Source organism: Lemur catta, chromosome 4 (assembly GCF_020740605.2).
Source record: "Lemur catta isolate mLemCat1 chromosome 4, mLemCat1.pri, whole genome shotgun sequence".
NCBI classification, from domain to species: domain Eukaryota; kingdom Metazoa; phylum Chordata; class Mammalia; order Primates; family Lemuridae; genus Lemur; species Lemur catta.
Window position 1 is genome coordinate 73821079 of NC_059131.1, and position 18767 is coordinate 73839845.

The window sequence follows — 18767 nt, forward strand, 5'->3', positions numbered from 1 at the left end:
TTAAGTTGCTGTTACATCCTCATGGGGATACTAACAGATTGCCCTTATGGAAACAGTGTAGGAATAGTAATAGTCAGCCTTTCTTGTGTCCTTGCCACATTCACAAAAATATGCATGTTTCAAACTTTGTCATTGTTTCTCCCAATAAACTAATTACCACTGTAAGAAGCTGATTTACTTCAGAAGGAGTTTAGAGAAACAACTAATTAAGTACAGTATGTTGAAATATAAACTGCATTGCAGGGTTAGAGCCCTGTAATAAAATCACAGAAGTTTGAAAGTTGCAAGAAACCATGGAGGCTTTCTCTAGCTATCCTCCTACTCAATGCAGCGATTCCCTCCATATCAGCCCTCGTAGGGTCAGCCTCCACATGAACATTTCTAGTAGGTAGCTCAGTCTCTCAAAAGACTTCCTTTTCTATTTTTAAAGAGCTCAGCTCTGGCTAGAACAACATTCTCCCTTGTATTTATGGATCCCAAATTGATTTCCCTGTACCTTTCTAACACATCACAAGCTTGCAGTAAGCACCCAATTAGCACTCAGCTTCACTGAATGCCTTCTACTGGTCTTCCATATATTGAGACTTGTGGGCCCAGTGATTTTCTCAGCACTTTGTCAGAGAGAGATCTTCTCCCAGTTGGGAATACTATACACAGAAAGGAAGCCAATCTCTTTAAAGGAGTACACGGGCACGGGAATGAGAGAAACCCCAACTTCTCCCAACTGGTAGTTGGTTTCCTGGAAGAAGGGAACTTCAAAAAGAAGTTGTAGCTGGCCACAAGATACAAAATGCCCACTAAAAGATAGGGAGGCAGGAAAGTCCTGGAAAGAAAGCTATCTCCATGCTGGGTCTCAAGGAAGAAGTTGCACAGCGGTAAGTAGAAAGTGGAAGCCCAAGAGCGTGGGAAGGAGACGAGAGTGAGTACAAGAAGGGGTCCTGATTGGAGCTACAGGCTTAAGGACCAACCCCCTTCCACCACATAAGTAAGGAGAGCTGCTCTTTCTAGGGATAGTTCTCAATGTTTTTCCAAAGCTCCTACTCACGTGTGATGCTTATTATAATTCTGTATACTTGGCACAGACAGTTATGATTTCATGAATTTAGGATTGCTTTCTGTCACTCTCTAGACAACAATATGAGGTTTATTACAACATAAAAGGCAATTCATCTTCGTGGACCTGAGTGAGTGTCAGCCTGGATCCCCATGCTGTCATCCCTGTCATCTTCCCTTGCAGAATGCAACCTCAAGTCAGGTCTGAAGTCATTGGTGAAATGTTCCCAAGCCCAGGTCCTGGGGTCAGGCCCCAAGATGATAATCTCAGTGATCACATAAGTCATTTCAGATATTGATTTACTGAGCACCTAGTATGTGTCAGGAAGTGGGTTAACAAAGGAGATGAGAACAAAATGTTTAAAAAGCCAAAAAGCCCACAGTCTAGAGGATAATGCACATACATCTTCATTCACTTACTCATCCTTGAATTTAACAAATATTTACTGAGCTAGTTAGGTGCTCAGAACTGTACTAGGTACTGAGGTTACTACAATAAGTGAAACAGACATGGTCTCACAGAGGAGGCTACAAATAATTGTGTTTTAATGTAGTCAGTGCCAAGATGAGGGAAGTGCAGGTACTCTGGAAGATCTTTCTAGAAAGAATGACTGACATGCATTCCACATCAAGAACTGACTTATCGAGAATAAGGAGGGTAGGAGAGGATGGGAAAGAACAGAGTCCGTATGTTACAGTGTGTTACCTGCTGTGACAGAGGTGTGTCTATGGAGCTACAGGAGCAGGAGCTAGTAGGTGCCAACCGAGACACTCTTAAAGGGCTTAATACAGCAGCTGCCGCTTGGGACGGGTCAATGGAATGAAAGCCATAGTGAAGGTGAGGTGGCAGTGATGGACGAACATTCCAGGCAGAAGGAAAAGCGCATGACAGAGCACAGAGGCCGGAGGAAGCGTGCCCTGTTCCCCTAGCAGAAGGTTCTGTGTGGTCAAAGAGTTGCCTCGGGGTGGGGGCTGTTGTAGAATCAGTAAGTCAAGTGCAGGGTGGGGGTAGAAGCAATGAAGGGGGAGGGAAAAAGAGCCAAAACCAGGGCAAGAGACTGGGGCCAGGTGGTGGAGAACTTTGTGTTGGTGTAAAAACGTTTTAAGTGAGCAGGAAGCAAACATCAGAGGTTCGGTAAAGCAGCAAGTGAACACCCAGCTGCCAAACCCAGAGGGGCAGCTGAGAGTTAAAAAGAGGAAATGGCTTCTGAGAAGCCAGAGAAAGTATTTCACAGAGGATTCAGCCCACGGGGGTTTCTTTTCGTTGTTGTAAAATCAAGCATATCTGTAAATCCCTCCCCTCAGCACAGAGCTGGCCACATCATTTGCAGGGCCCAAAGACAATGAATATGTGGAATGCCTTATTCATAAATTATTAAGAATTTTAAAACGTTGACGGCAGAGTTTTAAACAAAGACAGCCCTTCTCAGTGTGGGGCCCTGCGTGACTGGCTGCAGAGGTTGCGTGCCCATGAAGCTGGCCCTGCGTTTATGCACTACCAGGAACCTGTTCCCTAACAGGTGGGTGGGTGCTGGCTCCTTGCAGCCTGGTGTCACAAGGACTGGTTGAACAGCACATCTAGAGTTCAACACTGCAGTCTCACATCATTCAAGGCCCCTGTGTTGAGTTCATTCCAAAATGAAAAGGTTCTTTTATTTCCTGATTGTATTGGTAATATACACTCAGGAAAACAATTCAAGCCATGCACAGCAGTACATATGTGATGGGGGAAAATGTTAAATCATAAATACATACTTTCAACTTTTCTCTACCCTTTCTATGAGACAGCCCTCAAAAAAACTTGTGTTTGCTAAGCAAGGTGATGACAGAGAAGTAGCTCAGGGAAACTGAGGGAAGGGGGAAATGATTCTACAAAATGACCGTGTGGGGTTTTCTGGTTATCTTTTTGAAATTGGCTTGTAGCTCAATTGCATTGTAATCACAAAACACACTCTGTATCTACCATTTTGATACTTTAAAATTTGTTGAGACTTGCTCTGTGGTCCCACATATAGTTAATTTTATAAATATACCATGTGTGCTTAAAATATGTGTGTGTTCTACTGTTGTCTATATGGTGTTCCTTACATGTTCATCAGTCATATTTTCTAATTGCTTTGCTCAAATCTTTCCTTACTGATATCATGTCTACTAGTTCTATATTTTCTAAGAGATTTGTCAATGTTTCCCACTACAATTGAGGGTTTTAAAAATTATTTTTATGATTTTTCAAGATTTTCTTTATCTATTTGAAGTCATTTATCATGTGCATGAGATTTAGAATAGTTACATCATCCTTGTGAATTGGCCCTGTTATAATGAGGAGTTGTCCCTCTTAATCTCTAATGATAATTTTTGCCTTAAAAATCTACATTGTCTCATATAGATGTGACTACATAAACTTCCCTTGTGTTAGTGTTTGTAGGAAAAATATTTTTCCATACTTCTACTTCTTGCCTTTCTATATCCTTGTGTTCTAGATGTGTTGCTTGTAAACAACATGTAGCTCTATGTGTGTGTTTTTTTTAACTCAGACTGACAAAATTTGCCTTTTAATTGAAGAATTTAATCCATTTATAGTTAATGTAATTACATCTGTATCAGGCTTTAATTTACCATTTGCAAGGAGCTATGTATTCTGATTGTTTTCTTTCTTTTTCTATTTCTGTACTGTCCTCATTTGGATTATTTAAGTACATTTTTATTACTCTATGTTTCTCCCCTACTGGCTTGAAACTTACATGGTTTTTTACTATTCTTTAGTGTTCTGAACTTGATAGTAAAACGTGCATCCTTGACTTATTAAAGTCTAATTTTTCTTTTTAAGACAGAGTCTTGCTCTTTTGTCCATGCTGGAGTACAGTGGTGCAATCATAGCTCAGTGCAGTGTCAAACTCGTGGGCTCAAGTGATCCTCCTGCCTCAGCCTACCAAGTAGCTGGACTCCAGGTGCATGCCACCATGTCCAGCTATTTTTTTTTTTTTTTTTTTTAGAGACAGGGTCTCACTGTGTTGCCCAGGATGGTCTCAAACTCCTGGCCTCAAGTGGAGGCCTCCCAAAGGCCTCAGCCTCAGCCTCCCAAAGCACTGGGATTACAGGCATGACCCACCATGCCCAGCCTCAAAGTCTAATATTAATTGCTACTTTTATCCTCTTCAAGAAAAATGCAAGGCCCTTAGAACCCTTTCACTCCATTTAACCCTCTCCTAATTTATGTACCATTGTTGTTTGTATTTAATTCATATATATTAAACATCCAAAGACATTATTATTTTATACAGTTCATTTTTAATAATATTATGTTTTGTCCTCCATTCATTCCTGTATCTCTGAGCTTCCATTTAGGATAATTTTTCTTTTCCTTAAAGAATACCAGTCAGTATTTACTACGTTTCTATTGGTGAGAAATTCTCTCTGTTTCTTTTAGTCTGGAAATATCAATTTTACCTTTATAAGCTGACGGTTATTTTTGCTAGTTTTAAAATTCTAGGTTAATGATTCTTTTCTTTCAACACTCTGAAGATATTATATCATGGTCTTCTGGCTTCTGTCATGTTTGTTAAAAAGTTAGCTGTCAAGTTTATTGTTGTTGCTGTGAAGATGAAGCCTCTTTTTCCTCTGGCTCCTTTTAAGATTTTTTTTTTTTTTTATCAGCAGTTTTACCATGATATGCCTTAGTGGGGATTTTGTTTTATTCACCCTATTTGGAATTCATAGGACTTCTTATCTGAATTTGATAGCTTTCATTAGTTTTGGGAAGTTCTTAGCCATTATCTTTTTAATTATTTATTTTGATTCATTCATTCTCTCTTCCCTCTTCTTTTGAAACTCCAATTTTATGCATGTGAGAATGTCTAGCTGTCTTTGCTATCTTTTACTTTCTCTTGTGAAATTTTAAATGATCATCCTTTTAAAGTTCCTTTCTGAGTATGTTCTTTCAATGCATCTTCCAGTCAACTAGTTCTTTCTTCAGCTATATGCAATTTGTTGTTAAATCTATCCCCACTGAGTTCTTAATTTGGAGTATCATGCTTTTCGATTCTAGAATTTTCACTTGGTTCCTTTTTATAGTTTCTAGTCCTCTGTCAAAATTTTCAATCTCACCTTTTTTTCAGTTTGGACATTGAAAGCATAGTTATCTTAAAGTTTGTGCCTAATGACTCCTTTTTCTAGAGCCCACAGGTGTTTATTTCTCCTATCTATTGTTTCTGCTAACAACATTTCATTCATCTCCTTATATTTTTATTATGTGATGGGCATTGTATTTGCAAAATAGTTTACAGAAATAATTCAAGGCCTTGGGTGATATTATCTTTATTCAGATAGCATGTCCAATTCTGCCAGGTATTTGGGGACATTAGCCATTCAGGATTATCTTTACACAATTTCACAAGTTAGGGGGATTTTAAAATGTATTGCAGTCCCTTTAGGTGTATGTGTACTTGCAAGACCTCATTGCTTCTAGGGTGTACTTTCAGGATTTCAATGCACATCATGGGGATTCACTAGGCTATACTTTTCCTGGGTGGCCCCTCACTTCATTTTTATCACTATGTTAGCCTCTTGACCACTGCCTCCAAAACTGGGAGAGGCCACCCAGGGAAACCTGGTCCTGAACACTGCATTTACGTCCTTTGATCTCTGTGTTCTTCTGGAGCTTGGCTCTATAATTCTTAACTCAATTTTTAGATTTCTAATGCCTTTCTGCCCTAATTATTTGAAAACTTCTTTTAGGTGAACTGAATAGGTGCATATATGCTATAAAAAATAAACTTTTGTTTGGATTTGGGTAACTTGTCCTTGTCCTTCCATTGACCATCACAGGATGGCTGTGAACTGTCCTGTGTATTGGTTAAGAGCACAGGATTTAGAGTCAGCAGTTCTGGCCCTAATCCTTGTTACGCTTCTATAATCAGTGTAATTTTAGGCAACTTACTTAAACTTTCTAATTCCCACTTCCCTGACTGGTAAATTGGAGCTGATGATAACAGCTCCTTTGTTGACGAATAAATGAAATAACATTGAGAAGGTATAATACAGTGTTGGCATCTGATGTGTAAGCACCCATCAAATGGCATCTATTCTTATTTGATATGAACCACTTAAAAGCTTAATAACATTGGCCAAAGATAGGTATTTTAGATTGAAAATGGTTATCATTATGTTTTGCTTTTTTTTTCTGGTCATTGTATTTCATGAAAGAACTCTTAGGTCATGACTTTGGGGTCCTGGGAATACCTGCTTTATAATTTTTCCTTACCCAAATGTTTATGCAGTAGAACTCAGGGACCCAATGGAATACTTCTTATTCCCCAGTGGAATAATTCTGGGGTCAATTACAAATTCCAACAAAGGACAATTCTGGCTCTAACTCCATGTAGTCTTAAAGCATTTCTTCACTCAGAGTTGCATAGGACTTCTGGTTATGTGTCTCAGTTTCTACAATTGCCCCAATTGTCTTAATGCCTTTACTAGCTTCCTCTTCATCTACTGTTAAGGCTGAAAAAGTGCACTAGTAAAGTCCCTGTGATTACCCTCAAGAGCTTTGTTGTTATGGCCCTGCTTTAAGCCACTTGGCTCTGTTTCACATGTCTAGAGATTATCCACACTTCAGGAGACCATTCCTGCCATCTCCCACTGCTGGGCATTTGAAAAAATGTTCATTTAAACATCAGTAACTAGGAGTCTTCATTGGCCTCATGCTGCTTAATTCCTAACCTGGTCTTGACCTCAGAGTCAAAGCTCTGTGAAAAGTCAATAAAAGCAGCAAACAATGTTATGTTATTCTTGGCAGACTTTGCAAAACAATAAAAGAGTTTAACAATGGTTAATTATGGCTTAATAGTTGCTAACAAGTATTGAGTGTTAACAAAGTGGCAGGCAAAGTGCACACATTCTCTCATTTGATTCACATAACAACCAAATGAGGTAGACACTGTCATTACCCCTGTTTTACAGGGAAGAACTGTGGTTTACAGGGGCAAACTGTTTAACCTAAGGCCACAAACCAGTCACAGGGTTCATGTCAGCCACTCCTGGAGTCTGTGTGTTCCCCACATAGAATATCAGACTGAGAAACTCAGACTCTCAGCTTATCATAGAGGAAGCTATTGTGAAGTTTTGAGGGGATGTCTAACAAATTAATAGATCTGCAGTTATTAACAGAACTGCTCTGTTAAAATTAGGTAGATGCTTCTAAAGACTATCCTGATGGGGATAGAGCCTGAGGACCTAATTGAAACAAACCCATTAGCAAACATCAAAACCAGCCCATTAGAACAGGTGAGAAGAGTCTGGCAGCAAAGGGCTATCGTCTAGTCATGTAAATAATGACATTTAAGAAATAATCCAGTAGCTTCTTAGAGATCCTCACAATTAATAAAATGGAAGGCAACACACCTGCAAGTATAACCCTGTGAAAAATCACCATTCTAGGCCTGACTAGAATGTTTCCAGAAGATCTCTGACTAGAGATCTTCAGTGGGTAACCAAGTCACAGAATTCACCCCATTAATTATTCTAACAGCCAATGCCTTCCACAGAAATCACTGAACTTGAGGATCTTTTATGGTGGCAAAATGAAACTGTTAATATAATAAGAATAAAATTTGGTAAGTTACTTAGTGGTCTGGCCACCTTGCCTTGTTAGGCAAGGTTTTCTTTTTGGTTTTGTTTTTTTTTTTTCCCCTGTGAGTACCTATCCAACCAGAAGCCTGAAACCTAGAAGGTAAGACCCACATAGTTCTCACTTATCTGAGGAGAGGAAAGAAATTTCCCCTTTAACTTGTTAAATCAATTAAAATGTAGCTCTACAGAATTATCATGAGATTGAAGAGTCCTTCACCCTACTTTACCCTTCTAACCTAATGCGACCAGTCTAAGTATGGCTACAGATAGATTCAGGGACTGTTAGTGCCAAAGTTTAGGTGCAAAGGTGAAATGGTCTAAAATGCCTATCCCAGTGATGGTGGCGATGAAGGAGGAGTGGTCACATAGACCACAGCAGCGGCTTCCCGTGGTGAAGGTGTGTAAGCGGAGTTCTCCATAGACTTGTTCTGCACACTGCCAGTCAGCCATCCTCAATTACACCTGGCACACTAAGTGCTCAAAAAATGCTTGTTGGGTAAATAAATTGATTTTGAGAGTGTCTGAGCTGGTCAAGTTTTTCAGCTGGATCTTAAAGGGTGAGTTTGGCCAGTGGAGAAGGGATGAGTTGAAATGAGAGGGAAAGGCACATGCACAGGCAGTGGGGTGAGGATGACCCAGAGTTCTCACTCAGGCAGATGGGTGGGGCGAGGCCATTAACTAAACCTGATGGTAGATGGGGGAGGAGGTGTCAGTCAAATTAATAACAAAAATATGATGTTTTACACAAATTGGGGAAGTTAATGTTTCAGAGGCAGGTACATCCTGATGAGTGTTACTGTCCAAACTGGCCCTTTTCCATATTTACACAACATGAATTCTCCTGCCACCTTTTTCACTGATACATTCTTCAATTGCCCTACAGCCCAAGTCATTGTATACTTTTTAATTTTGTTGTTTACCACAATGGGGTATTATTTACTTAAAAGTTGAGGTGATTGTGAGGGAACCCTCCAAAATCAGGAACTTTATTTCAAATTTGTTACCACCTTTATTAATATGTAGGCTGTGACTTTTCTTTTTCATTTTTCACTAAAACCTAATGTGTTAATTTGTCAACATTTTTCAGCTGCAGAAACTGAGGCATTAAAAAACAGTATCGTTGAAGGGCAAAATTAGAGAGAGGTAGGGATAGCAGTGAAGCAGAGAATGAAGAATATAATAATGAGGTTGCCCTACCTAAAGTAGTGAAAACTGCCTATATGACCCCAAATTGGAAAACTAGATGCCTGAGAGTCATGGCCCAGGTGTGAGTAATTGAGAACAAGCATGTTTCTGGAAAGGAGAGGAAAGCAAAATGGCTCTTTAATAAATAGTTAATGTTTCTCAAAATGTGGGTTTTCTAAATTGAGCATTTCCCAAAATGTGCTTTTCTCAAATTTTAAATCTCTTGGAGATTCACAGTGCTAGCAGTGAAAGACTCTGAGAAGACCTGCAGCAAAGAAAACTATTTAACTTCATGTACCTAATGTGGATCAAACTTATTTGACCTTGGAATGCATTTTTCATGGGACATCTATTACCACCTCCCAGGAAGATTTGGGAAATACTGAATTAAGAAACCAACATTTAGCTTTGTAGGTGATAAATGAATGCTTATTTTTGAATTTTTAGAAGTGATTTTCTAATAAGATCATTATCTATTGTCAACAGTTGCTAAAAAGTGTACGTAGAAAAAGTGAAGTTGACCTTCAGAATCAGAAGAAAACCTTAGAATTAGGAAGAATATGGCTTTAACATCTACTATAAATAATCCAAAAATGTCTGCCATCTCTTGGCTCAGCCAATCCAGGGATAAATTATTCCCTCAAGTTCTACAGCACATAGTTCCTCTGAAACTGTTAATTCTGCTTAGATGCCTTCTGACTGTGAGTGAAATTTAATTATCTCATTTTCTTTAGTAGCAGAGAGTAGATTAATTGCTGAAGAGGGAAAAAAAACACAATGGCTTGTTACATCAGTGGAAAGGAGCAGAGTTCCTAGTGTGCTCCTGGTGATATGACCATCAAAGCATATAAAAGTGTATAGAAGAAAATAGTTAATAATTCATATAATGCTATCTTTCACTTTACACTGAAATTTATTTGGTTTTGTGGAATGAGAATAAATGTGTTCATTGGGTAGAGTCCAGTTCAGATTTTGGCTTCCCCATTTACTAGCTCTCTAACCACAGGCAAGTCTCTGAGCTTCAGTTTCCTATTTGTAAAAAGGCATCAATAGTGTTGGGGTACTGGAATAAATCCCTCTTCATTTTAGCATTTAGAAATCTCCAGGATGATTGTTGCTTACCATCATCCTACCCTGAAGTAAAGTTTCCTAGCAGACATGTCCCACCCCATCCCACTCATGCTTCTAAAGCAGAGAGGCCAGAGCTAAAACATAGACCTACTAATAGTAATCACATGAAACACAGTCACTTAAATAGAAATGCAAAATTGCGAGTCACCAGGCATGTAAAGAAAGAAAGACTGAATAAAACAAGAATGACCCATGGGAAAAAAAAAATGACAACTAGGGAACAGAAGACAACATTAAAAGCACTTTAATATGCCAGGGGGATTTTGCAGAAAATATCACACCCTTAAAATTAGAACAAAATGCTGAGAAAAAGAAACAATTAGAGAATAAAAGAGAGTGCTCACAGATTTTTTTTTTAAAAGACTAATTGGAAAATTAAAAAAAAAATTAAAGGACTAGAAAATAAACCCCAGGACTCTCTCTCCTCTCTTAGACTGTAGGGAGAAAAAGGCAAAGGAATTGAAAAGTATGAGAGAGATCCTAGAAGATCAGTCTAGAAGATTTAATGTGCAAGGTTGGAGATGAAAAAATTATCAAAGAAATACTTGAAGAAAAAATTTCCAAAGCTGAAGGACAAAATTCTTCAGATTTAAAAGGGCTTCCTGTGTGTCTAGAACTGGTGAAAAGAGCCATGCCTAGACACATCTTTGATGTGTCAGAGTGCCAGGGACAAAAAGAAACTTCAAAAGGCTTCTATTCCCAGTCAGATACCAATCAAGTGTGAGGGCAAAGTAAGGATACTTTCAGACAGAAAGATCTCAGAAAGTGTATTTTCCATGCATCTTTTTCTTTATGGGTATTTGAAAATATACTCATAAAAATAAGAGTGGAATAAGAGGGAAGTTGTGGGCTCCAGAAAAACGGTGGTTCTAATCCAGACCCCTGACAGCAGTGAAAACAATTCACAACATGACAATGACATAGGAGGCTCAGAGGACAGCCAGTACAGATGAAGGAGAAGGTTGGGGGTAGGGTTGGGGGATCAGGGATTGAGGTCTCCAGGAAAAAGGGGGAACTTAATAGAAAAGACAGACATGGGGGAAATAATCAAGAGCAAATCATGCAAGAGAACAACATCAGTTGGAAACTCCAAGAATCAGGTGGAGGAATGTATAATAAACCCCAATGTGTAATAAGGCCATAATTCATACATGAAACAAACTAAAATGTGGCAATATTAGAGTATAAAAATAAAGACAGAGAAATTTTATTGAACCTTGATTCTTGGAACCTTGATCAGCCCAAGGATCCTGATGTTGGACTTATTAAAAAGAACATACTCCTAACTCATGATCAGATCAGTCTATGAAGGAATCATGGCAACTCGGTTACAACTTCAAGACAAAATAAAAAGTAAACATTTATCTGAAAAGATGGGACCTGACAGGTAGGAACGGAAGGTGAAGAAGAAGGAAGGGCACCAATAATATTATCTTTTAAAGTGGGGAATCAAGAAAGATATCATCAAAAGCTGATAAAGTGAGAAATGGAGATTTAACATAATACTTTAAATTATAACTACAAACACAAAAAGAACAAAGATAGCAATGCAAATGTCAGACACTCAGACCCTGAGAATGTCCAGAAATCTGGGAGCAGAGGAATGGTGTTACTGAGCTAAATCCTCAATTTTCATATTAGAGGGTCTATAAATATGATATATTGTTGATAAATTTAAAAAAACAGAGGTGTAATCATGTTGCCTATAAGGAGGCAAGACCAGAAAAACCGAGAAAGGAAACAAACTCACAGAGTGGGGACCATGTCGCTCTCATTTGTTCAATGCTGCATCCCTAGAGCCTACAGTGGTTGGGTGCCTGGCACACCTGCTTGCCAAATGGTGAATGAAAAGACATCTACTCTGGGGAATGGTATTGGGTGGGGGGGAAAGGGCCAGAGGCTGTTGCTTTCCAACATTGAGTGGTTACCAGATGAAGGTATTATTTTGATGAAAAACAATTGTAATTGTGAAAATACACGGAAGAATGGGACATGCCATGAAGTGGGTGATCACCTTGGGAAAAGGAGATGTAAGAGGAGACCTGGAGGAAGAACCAGCCAGGCAAGGGAAGAGTGTTCCTTGGCTGAGGGTATGACCTGAAGACTCGAGGTGGAAGGGAGAGCCAGGTGGCTGGAGCAGTGTGTGATGTGGGCAGAAGACTCCACGTGAGCCTGGGGAGTAGGCAGGGGCCAAGCCTAAATGGGCTTTGTCGGCCACATTCAGGATGTTGATGATTTGCTCAAGGAATCTGTGCCTGCACTTGGGACCAGAGTTGCCATGTGCTCTGTCCCTGGCCAATCATGATTGGGCTGGGCTTTTGGATTCTATTTTTAGCATCTAATACCTTCGAGCTACCAACAAAGAAGAAGAAAATGCTACCTATTAGATAACTGAATACAACGTGGTCCACTTATTGCACAAGCTGTGCGCTAATGGCATAAGATGTGCCGCGAATGCTGCAGAAATGGCTGAATTTTCTCATCACCAAGGTGTTGGTGATGGTCAGGAAGTTGTGACACTGGTTTAGCAGGGAGGCAGAGAAATATTATCAAGACAATTTAGGCATTGATCAGTGGCAGAGCATGTTCTATTCAAGAAGCCCGAGGAGTGTTTACTGGGCTCTCAGGAGCCTGGGGCTGGGCCAGCTGCCAGAGATAATTGTAAAGATATGGGCTCTACTCTGTAGAAGTGCCCATTCTTAGAAGACAGAAATAGATGTGGATGAACACAGATCCAGATTCTCACAGAGCACAAATGCTGCACGGGGATTAGGCTCGGTGCTCTGGGAAGCTGAATTAACTCTTCCAATCCACTAGGGTCCTTGTTAGTGCATCGAAGCAGTAATTTACTCAATGACAAGAGTTCATGTCGCTTTCTAAGGCACTTAACTTACTCCCAGGATGTTGGTTGCACACCAGGGGAATCCAGCTCTCTGATCTTTAATACTTGTCATAATTATTTTTCTTTCAATATTACTATTTCCCCCCTGAGAAACTCAACATTATTACATAAGAAATGTAGAAATATAAGTGTGTGATATTTTTTTGATAAAATGTAGTTGGCGGCCCTGGGGAATTTTTGTAGCAAAAGCCTCTCAAATCAATTATATTCTCTCATTTCTGTTTCCAATAATTGAATATTTTATTTCTACATTTATTTAAGTTCTTTCAAAATGAAAAGGTGGAGTTATGTTGACACACTGGGAAAGCAGGGTATTATTAATTAAAGTTGTTTAAAGTCTAAGATGAAAACAGTGCTGATGCATATAAATTTGCTTCAATGAGCTGTTGGGCTGCTCTGTGAGGTTATAGGAATAGTGTTGGTAGGCCCTGTTGGTGGCACTCCTACAGGTATCAGCCTGTCATCTCCAGCAGGTACATCTGCCATCCCCATTTATCCAGTCAGAGAAAAAGAGAACGATGTTCCCCCAGATGTTTAGTGTTAATGACTCAGCCGTTTAGAAAATCCAGGATTACTGACCGCGTTTGTCACATTTTAATTGGAATGTTCAGTGCTTTCTCCCTGACTCTGACACTTCCACTGGCCCTCATTGTCACACTGTCACATGGGTGGAGGGGGGGTTATTCTTCTTTGATATGGTAAGGAACATAAGGTTCAGAAAGGTTGGGGACATTTGCCCAGGGTCACGAGGCTGCTTGCTGTCAGAGCCAGGTTCTGTTTTGCCTGACCTCTGAGCGTCAACCACCCCTCAGTGCCACTACTGCACAAATGCTCTGAAAGCTGAATAAGCAAGATCTGAAAAGAGTAGCCCTCAGGAGGCTCTGGCTCCCCACCAGAGACGATGAGTTAGTTATGCAGAGGCGTGGAGAACTCTCAGGATGGTGTACATCTCCTGTAGGAGTCGGCATTAGTCAGGAAACAATTATTCACGGGGCAGGTAGATCTTCGACCCTGTCTTGCTAGCTCCTTTTCTGAGCAGGGGGCTCCTTTGTAACAGGTATGGATAATAATGGCCCCAGTTCTCTCTCTTTCACTCTTCTTCCCCTAGTCCATCCTCATGGGAAAAACTCTCTAGAGGTGTCTGATGTTTTTTGTGGCTGGTTATGGAAGACCAGAGTGACCCACTCGAGGAAGGTTAATTTCAGAGTTCAAGCGATGACTTTTCCAGAGTCTGCCTCTTCAAACCCATGCCACTGGAGATTAATAAATGTTGGTTACTGTTATTTGGCCCAGAGGAGGTTTTGAATACAGAGAGTTATGACCTGCGTGCCAATGTCAATCTCATAGTCTTAGATTTATACACTGTGATACCAGAAAGCAAAACGGGACATGAGGGTGAAAATTATTATACAAAGAAGCTGATTTCAGTTGAAACAAAGGACTTTCAAGTAATTTGAGCTCTTTGGAAAAGGAATGGCCCTGTCAAAAGGCAGACAGGTTTCTGTTGCCAGAAGTAGTTAAACAGAATTGATGCCTGCTTACCAAAGTGTGCTGGGAAAGGAGTGTGGTTAGAATAGATGACCTCTAAGGTCTCAACCTTGAGATATTTAATTTGTATATCCTTCCTATGGACACATTTCTCGAGAACAGAGGGAGGGAGTGGGGTCAGAGATCAGGGCCAATGGTCAGGTGACTCGAGTCCATCTGTCACAGGACAGAATACAGGTCCATAGCTAATAGGGCTGGCCATCTTCTCAGTCTCCCTGATTTCATTTACATTGTCAACATTGACTAACTTAGTAGCAGCAACCACTTAAACCAAAGAATCTATTTTGATGAGATCCTGAAACAAAAATCCCTAATGATTTTTCCCCCCAGAATGATAGAAGAATGTAGCAGGAATATCATTATACCATTTGAATGTTGTACCCACTTGCCAGTTACTCTGGATTGATGCTTCATGATGTAAACAATCAGCTGATAATAAAATCTAAATCATATATGTGACACTTTATTCAAGACAAAAAGGATTGGCTATTTAGGTAAAAATATCAGTCTAGTAATTTTCCTAGCAAGTGTGCTATAACTAAATGTTGTGTGTATACACACACACACACACACACACACACACACACATATATATACTCATATACATATATAAAACAGTCCAAAGTGAACAGATTTTTTTTCAAAAGAAGATAGACAAATGGCCAAAAAAAAATATGAAAAAATATTCAACATCGCTAATCATCAGGAAAATGCAAATTAAAATTACAATGAGATACCACCTTATCCCTATCAGAAGGGCCATTATTAAAAAGTCAAAAAAACAATAGATGCTGGCATGAATGCAAAGAGAAAGGAATATTTATGCACTGGTGATGGGACTGCAAATTAGTATAACCTCTATGAAAAACAGTATGGATATTCCTTGAAGAAATAAAGGTAGAACTACCATTCCATCCAGCAGTCTCACTACCAGGTATCTACCCAAAGGAAAAGAAGAAATTTTATCAAAAAGGCATCTGCACCCGAATGTTTATCACAGCACAATTCATAATTTCTAACATGTGGAATCAACCTAAGTCCTCATCAATTCATGAGTGGATAAAGAAAATGAGGTATATATATATACACCATGGAGTACTACTCAGTCATAAAAAGGAATGAAATAATGTCTTTTGCAGGAACTTGGATGGAACTGGAGACCATTATCCTAAGTGAAATATCTCAGGAATGGAAAACCAAATACCACATGTTCTAATAATTGGGAGCTAAATGATGGGCACAAAGAGATGTAAAGGACATTGGAATCCAAGAAGGGAGAGGGGTGGGAGTGGGGTGATGGATAAAAACTTACCTATTGGGCACAATGAACACTGTTCTGGTGACGGGCACACTGAAATCCCAAACTTAAGCAAGGTACCTATGTAACAAAAACATTTGTATCCCTTTAATATTTTGAAATTTAAAAAAAAATCAAGTATTATACTTTGGTTTTCAACTATTACAATGCTAATTTTACTTGATCAATTTTATCTTTTAAAAAATTTAGAAATAGTTCCTCTGTTCTGTATTTTTTTATGTCTTAAAAAATGTTAATTGATTGAGACAATCAATTTAGATATATCTAAAGGCAACTGACTTTTATAAAGTACAAAATTATTTAATGCCACACTATATCCATGTTTTTCAGTACTCTACATTGGCAACTATCCTATTACTTGATGCAAGATGGGGGTTGAATAAATAATTGTTTATCAAATAAATTAATAAATGGGGGGGAGAAATTTTCATAGCCACAGCCACCCCAGTCTTCAGCAACCATGACCCTGATCAGTCAGCAGCCGATGATATCAAGGCAAGACCCTCCACCAGCAAAAAGATTGCAACTTGCTGAAGGATTGGATGATTGTTAGCATTTTTTAGCAATAAAGTATTTTTAAATTTAAAAAAAAAAAGTCTACATTATGAGCAAGTAATGGTCAGGCCATTCCAGTGGGCAATTTAGTCTCCAGGAAACCAACGAGGCCTGTGTTCCATGAGTGCTGTTTTCCAGGTTACCCAGAGCCATTTAGCAAATTACTATTGTGATTCACAAATGCTCCACCAGTCTGAGGAATTAACCCTCTTCCCAATATGTCTAATTTTCTTGTTCTTCAAGTAATTGGCATGTTAAAGTTGATGCAGCTCCAGTATCCAAATAATCAAAATAGCTAATTTTTACTGAGTGCCCAGTCTGTTCCAGGCACTCTAAATGCATTGCATACAGCTTCATTAAATCCTCACAACAACCCAAATGGGAGATCCATTATTACCACTATTTTAACTGAGGAGTAAATTGAGACTCAGAGAGAGAAGCAATTTGCTCATGGCCACATAGCTTCTAGGGCCTGGCACACAAGAAGTGCTCAACGAGTGATGATTAATATTATTTTATACTAGGAGGCGCAGCTAGGATTTCAGTCCAGGTCTAACATTCATCAAAGCCTTGACACTTGGCCTCTCTGTAATTCTGCCTCATTCGACTTGTACTGTGCATGAAAAAGGAGGCGTGCCACGGCCCAGTGCCATTAATGGACTCCTTCTCTTAGGTAGGCGTATTGCGTGTGCCACACTTTCAGTAGCTCCCTGTCAGTTGAGAGCATGTGGCATGTAAAGCGAAATGATCAAGATCATAGTCTCCAAACTCAGGTAGGGTGTGTGAAGTTTCTAGAAATTTCTAGAAGTTCACTGATACAGTCAATATGAAGGAATCTAGGGCTAGGTTCTCAGCTCAAAGATGTCATCTGCTCTAAAACAGATGTGCCCAAGAATGCTCTGTGGGCAAGGCTCCATGCCAGCTCACCTTTCTGCACCCCAGATTTCTGCCAGACATTCCCCTCACCTGGGCCTGTCCTGTGCACAAAAGAAAGAGACACCCATGTGGCTGGGTGCACTTTGTGGGCACAGGGCTTGGTGAGATGCTGATGCCTTTGTGAGAATTAGAAAAAAGGTGTCCCTTTCTCTGAGCTAATGGAGTATGGGCTGAATTTTAGTCCCCACTCACACCCTCAGCTGTCTGCCCTCAGGCAGATCGCTGCCTGCACAAATCTCATGACAGTGCATAGTACAGTATGTATATTGCCCAAGACATAAAAGCCCCTGGGCACCAAAGGGGCAGTTTCACATATTGCTTTCCAGGAATTCTTGGTGTACAAAGTTTCCTGGAGTTCTTGTAAGAGGTTTGTGAACAAAATCATTTGACGTGGCGGTGTGGCGTGATGAGATCACTGTCATTGCAACTTCCTTGAGCATGTGCCACCCCCCAGGATAAATCCACGGAAGCAAGGGCAATACCACAAAACTCTCAGCAGAGGTGACAGAGGGCATTTGCCAGTCCAGAGGTTAACTACTCACTCTATTTCTAAACAAAGATCGTCAAGCATCTCCTAAAGTACAAAAACATAATTGCAGGCCAGACAACAATAAAGATTGACTAATAGACTCATAAAATTAATGGTCAGAAACTCCATAACAATATTTTCAGCTCCACGTTTCTCCAGCCCCAGATTATAAACACCCTGCTTAAAACATGGAAAGATCCACTCAGCATTCCAGCCACTCTTTAAGAACAGGGCAGCTTACTAATCCTGGGAAACTCACACCCTGGACATACTTTATTATTTTTTTGACCAAACTGAGGAAGTGTTGGTTCAGTTTGTCCACGGTGCTTTCTCAGCCCTTAAGCTACTTGAATGAGTATGATTTTCAGGTTAGTATTATTGATATGACGTGAGTGTAGTTTTCCTGGGAGTGGCTGTCCTTTAAAATAGTTTTCTCAAGAATTAACGAGCTCCTGCAGCACCCTCTTTTCATTATATTTATGAGTCAAATGGTGAAAGAAAGCAGAGCACTGCCCCCAGAGTAGTGTAACATGCACACCCCAGGGAATGAACGAATGAATGAGTGAAAGAATGGATAAACACTTTTAAAGTTCCATCTATGTGTCATGCATGGCATTAGAAGATAATAGTAATATGAAAAGCAAAAGCTTATTGAGCACCTACTATATGCCAGACACTGTTCTGAGAAAGGTTCTTATCTTTGCTCCTTGAATCTGCACACCATCATCCTGTGTTATAGGACAGGGTAGCTTGCCCACCACCACCCAGCCAGTAAATGAAGGAGGCAGGATGAGACGGAGCAGACTCCACCTGCTCTAAGGGAGGACCACCTTACCACATGCCCAACCTCTTTAGCAGAACATTTTTAGTTTTGTGTCATGGAGAACTGGTTCCCAATCTAAGCCTACAGGTTGCATTTAGGGTTCTGCTGTTAAAACTGAGTGTACACTGCAGTTAGAAAGGAGGAGTTAGTTCCGTTGCAC

The 18767-nt window shown here is 39.8% G+C and overlaps 1 protein-coding gene across 4 annotated transcripts in view; it reads right to left on the minus strand.

Annotated features, from left to right (window-relative positions):
* Window positions 1–18767, minus strand: part of AFF3 (AF4/FMR2 family member 3) — a 552172-nt gene that overhangs the window by 523490 nt on the left and 9915 nt on the right. For 3 of the 4 annotated variants that reach the window (XM_045550238.1, XM_045550237.1, XM_045550235.1), the window contains exon 2: window positions 15759–15824. The exons of the other annotated variant lie outside the window; for it this stretch is intronic. The gene's annotated coding sequence lies outside the window, so the exon portion shown is untranslated. The remainder of the gene's footprint in view (window positions 1–15758; window positions 15825–18767) is intronic. 4 annotated transcript variants of the gene reach the window in all.